The following is a 5,415-nucleotide window of genomic DNA, read 5'->3' as shown; positions in this document are numbered from 1 at the left end:
AGTTTTCTAATCCATTCATCTGCTGATGGGCACTTCGGCTGTTTCCAAACCTTAGCTATGGTAACTCGTGCTGCTATGAACATAGGGATGCTATTCTTACATGCGGGATGTGTCTATGCCTGGGTCTGCTTGTCGGAATCCTAGTCTTTCTTGAAGTTTGGCTTCAGAGTCCCCAGCAGCCCAACTTAGATAAGTAGATATAAAAGGAGATGTGTCTATGCCTGGGTCTGCTTGTCGGAATCCTAGTCTTTCTTGAAGTTTGGCTTCAGAGTCCCCAGCAGCCCAACTTAGATAAGTAGATATAAAATGAAAAAGACATTCTAGGCAGGGGGAAAATGAGGCAAAAACTGGGAATGCTTGAAAACTAACAGTCAAACATTAGGCCTGCACATGGTCTAAATGAGTTTGCATTGCCCGAGGCGGCTGCACAGGGCAATTCTAAGGCCCTTTATTGGAAAGGTGCCAGCTTTGGGGTTGGACAGGATTGAGTGTCAGTCCTCTCTTACTCACTGGGGCTGGATTGGCTTGGGTAAGTCACTTACTCCTTCGACATCTAGTTCACTCACTTGGCAACAGTGGGCTATGTATGCCTTTATCGTAGGGATCCGATGTTTGACAGCTGCAATGTGTGTGGCATGCAGTGGGTACTTAGTCAATGTTGGTTCCCTTCCCTTCTGGCTGTCTGGGTAGCAGAGACAGAATGAGGAGCCAGCCATTGTGACTGAGTGGCAGGCACCACCAAGTTGCTAAGGACTGAATGTTGGTGTCCCTCCAAAATTCATATGTTGAAGCCCTCACCCCCAATGTGATGGCATTTGGAGATAGAGATTTAGATGAGGTCATGAGGGTGGGGTCCCCATGATGGAATCAGTGTCCCTATATAGTGTCTTCCTCCACCATGTGAGGACACAGTGAGGCGGTGGCCATCTGCAAACCAGGACATGGGCTCTCACCAGGAACCAAGGCAGACAGCACCTTGACCTTGGACTTGCAGCCCCAAGAAGTGTGAGAAGTAAATGCTTGTTGTCTAAGCCACTCAGTCTATGGCATTTTGTTAAAGCAGCCTACACTGACTAAGACACATGCCTTGCCACATCCCCCATTTCCACCTGCCACCCCTACGTTCCTGTGGGTGAGAACTTCCTCTCTGAGGCATGCTTTTCCTGCCCATGTGATAAGTTGAAAATGCTGGGCAATTACACTCTGAGGGAACAACAACTGATGGGGGCTGTGTATAAACACCCTCATCCCTGGGTGTGATCATTCAGAAGGAAGTATTTTACACTGACTGTCCAAGTGAGCCCATGGGATTGAACTCCAGATGCCCATCGTGGTAGCTGGTTAATAACATACCTTTAATTGGCTGCCTTCCCTTCCTTGTCATTTCCACTCCTCTGCTATTATTTCCCCCTCGCTCCCACCTTCCAAATAAACTACTTGCACTACATCCCAGATCTCAGAGACGGCTTTTGGAAGAACCCAAACGAAAACAGATGCCTAGTCTACATTCCTCGTTACAACTCCTCCCTGTAGGGCTGGTCTAGCTCTTCCCCAATTATTTTCTAGATCGGGATGGCAGAGGAGGTATATCATCTCAGTCCTCATGAGCCGTGCTGTCATCGTGTAACGTAAGAAATGTGACAGGGGCAATAACACACTACATCTCTGTCACTCTAGTGTGTAAACTAATACAACAGTCGGGCACCTTCCATGTCTCTGATATTAAATGATGAATGAATTATTGATGACCAGTCCCATGTTCCCTTGAGTCAAATATTAATATAGCAATATCTCTCCTGTGGTGGCCAGATTCCTTTTGAATGATTTCATCACTCAGAAATCCCACCACGTCTATCACCTCACCCAAGATGAATTGGGTGCCTTCCGGAAAGACAACTCGAGGAGATGGAATGTTTAAACCTGGTCTGTTGCGTTTCATCAGAGTTGACACAAACAGGCTTTCCCTGGGACAAGTGTGAGACATCAAAGAAAGATTTCAATTGTCTTAGGCTTTCATAAGGTGGGTTATAGAACTTGTTTTTGCTGACCTATTTCACGGTAGCCTTGGAATGGGAAGCACAGAACACAGGCTTGGCAGAAGTTGGAATGGTTTTCCATCTGCACCAATCACATTTCGTATTTAGTTTCCAGTATTTTGGCTTTGGGATCTCATCCTCCTCTGGGTCTCACAGCACTTCCAATCTGTAGTGCTCTATGAAACGTATATACATCTGGTACTGATACACTTATTGGGGAATGTCTTTTCTTTTCTACTGGGTCATAGTCTCCTTGAAGTCATGGTGCTCAGTTTGTTGACTTGAGATATTCTCTACCTGAGGTTTTTTTATCTGTACTCATCCTTGCATCCCAGGTCTCAGTGAAGAACCAGGAACATTGTAGGTGCTCCATCAATGCTTGTTAAACAACCTTTGCTGCCACTAAATGCATTAAAGGACCTCCCATCTCAGTAAGGTGTGGGGGCTGAGGGGTGCTTCATTCATATCCTTACCATCTCTCTTTTGCATCAAAAAATACTCTCTTGAAAGACTTCAAAAGGAAAGAAAAAGTGCTAAAAGTTCTGAGAAAACCCTTTGGGAGATGATAAAAGGATGTTTTAGCTTTTTAATTTTATTAATACTGCTGCTACTCAGTGCCATACACTGTCATTCAGCAAACATTTATAGTACAGTGGATGTGCAATATGAGCAAAAATATTGTTTTAAACCACGGATATTTTGCGGTTATTTGTAACTGGAGTCTAGCCTAGCCCATACTGATTGACCCATTTGCTGATAGAAAAATCCCGCGATAGACCCCTTACTCATTGTTTGTCTTTGTGCGTCAAGCCTTCCTTAATGGAAAACATATGGACTATCTTTCTGGGGTCTGTTTCCTAAATTCATTGTGAAATACAAAACAAAGGCCAAAACTCTGAAGCTAACATTGGAGGTTTCCTCCAGGCCCCTCCACTCTCTGTCCCCCTAATCCTTTTTTCCTGTGTCTCTTCTTGTTTATGTTGAAAGACTAAAACTCCAGTCAGGTTGGGCTATTCCCTGTTTGCTGTCCACATCCTGCATTTTCTTTCTTCTGTGCATAACACAGCGATTCAGGGCAGGCACTTAAGACTCAGACAAATTTGGCTCAAATTCTAGCTTCAGCTCCCGTGTGACCTCGGGCAAGTCCTGTACTCTTTCAGAGTCAGTTTCTTCCGTGAACAGGAGATACAGCATCTTCCTTGCAGTATTAGGGGGAAGATTAATGGGAAAATGTTCGAAAAGTGTTTAGTACAACACTTGACTTATTGTAGGTCCTCAAAACGTGGAAGCTGAGCTGTGGTTTTATGCACTCCTTCTAGCCGGAAGCTTTATCGGTGACCCTAAGTCAGTCCTTTCAGGACAGTTTGCAGGCTCTGTCACATTCCCTGTGTGTCTCTATTTCCAGCCCATCGTTCCTTCCTCATCTGTAGCAACTGCATATCATTTCTTATTTTCTGAAACCCCTAAGCAATTATTGGTAGATCACAAATTATGACCTGACATTCACCTTACTGCTTTAAATATACATCTTTCATCTTTTAGCATGTATGAGACTTGAAGCTTCTTGAGGGTAGAGTTCATGTCTGTTTTTTAAAGTTTTGTATACCTCAGACCATCCGATACTACACCTGAAAAACCAGAGTAGGAACCTACCATTGAGGTGACTGCAATAAATATTGTATTTAATGAGGAATGCATGGAAATTTGCCACATTTTCCCTACTTCACACCACAGCCACATCTTTATTCTGTACATCCTGGGTTTATGCTGAATATTTCATTGATGAAAAGAGAGACAAGGAGAAAGAGGCAAACTTTTGGATCATCTACTGAGCTAGGTACATTACAAAGGTTGTCTGATTGATTTTCATTTTAGCCCTTTGAGGCATGGATTTGCTAAAGCACGCATCCAGGTGATGGATAGCGCTGGGCGTGTTGACTTCTGGAAGCCATGCTGTTTTCATTACATATTTGTTTTTGAGTCAGGCTTTGTAACAATGTTCACAACTTTTTCTCAAAAACAACTCATTTTCTGCTCTGCCTCTATTAAATGTGCAGTTCTTAGACTGCGGTTTCCTCTTTCAGACCCTGGCGGAGCTTTGAAGCTCGAGACGAGACATTCAGAGCAAATGCTCATGGCAGGTCAATACCCAATGAGAATGTAGCAGTCCTGCAATGACTTTGAGAATCAACTGGAAAGTCAGTCTTTATTTATACAAACTTCACTCTGGAACCCCATGAAGAAGTCCAACAGGGAGAGCTTGGTCAAAGGAAGATAATTTCTTCTGACCTCCATGGCCTCCCTGCAGAAAGTAAAGAACTCAGCTACATTTGAGGAGACCTGAGACAATGTCATTGTATGCCTATGGGGAGATGAGAAAGGGCTTCTCCACAGGTATCACCTCCTGGATCAATACATCTCTTGACAGCTAATGGCTGCAACTGGAATTTGCTGAACAAATGGGGTGAGGAAAGGCTGTGGGAGGTTGTGAGAGATGGAGCTTTGGGAAAGGGCAATGCTAGCTTAGTATCCTTGGCCAGGAAGTGTTGTTCATTCATTTTAATACCTGGCTTGTCTCGGCCAAAAGTAGCTCTACCCAGAATGCTAACTGGAGAGGAATGTATTATTTTCTTTGGATCAAATTCAACCTGAACCTCATAGACAAGGCCCTCTGATTCTCAGGTCAGGATTTACAAACTGCCTTTGCCACTTCCATTTGGCCTCTCACCTCTGCTTCATGTTATGAATGGGCTCATGTCAATGCACGTTTGACTTCAGTTCTTGTACAACCTGGCAAACTTTCCTAATATTTGACATTTCTGAGTCATACATGGGTAAATTCCCAGGAGAATTAATTTCTTATCAACTTATGGGTACTTTTATGTAGCATTTTTTTAAAAATTCAAACCTCTTGGGCTAGTTGCTTATATAATTATCTCCCTCACCTGGTTCCTTGACTAATCCTTATTATATCCTATAAGGTCACAGATATACACCTGTATATAAATGTGTGTGTATATATATATTTGTGATGTACATATATCAATAAATATTTGTTGAATTATATTAAGTTTAGGGAAAAATCTGCTTGTCTAGTCTAATTATAATAACTAATTCTTACACAGCACTTTCTTTGCCAGAAAGTCTTCTAAGAAATTTTCATATGTTAATTCTTTTAATCCTCACACCACTCCTCTAAGGTTAATACTGTTATTTTCTTTTCTTTTCAAAATTTATCTTTATCATTCAAAGTATTACATATGTTCCCCCCTGACACAGTCTCCCCACCCCAACCCCTTCTGCCAGGCCTACCACACTATTGTCTGTGTCCATGGGTTATGCATATCCTATATAATAAAAGCCTAATATGCTTAGTGTC

This window comes from Myotis brandtii, unplaced genomic scaffold (genome assembly GCF_000412655.1).
Source record: "Myotis brandtii unplaced genomic scaffold, ASM41265v1 scaffold494, whole genome shotgun sequence".
NCBI classification, from domain to species: Eukaryota; Metazoa; Chordata; class Mammalia; order Chiroptera; family Vespertilionidae; genus Myotis; species Myotis brandtii.
The sequence above is the reverse complement of the archived record's forward strand: the minus strand, read 5'-3'. Positions refer to the sequence as shown.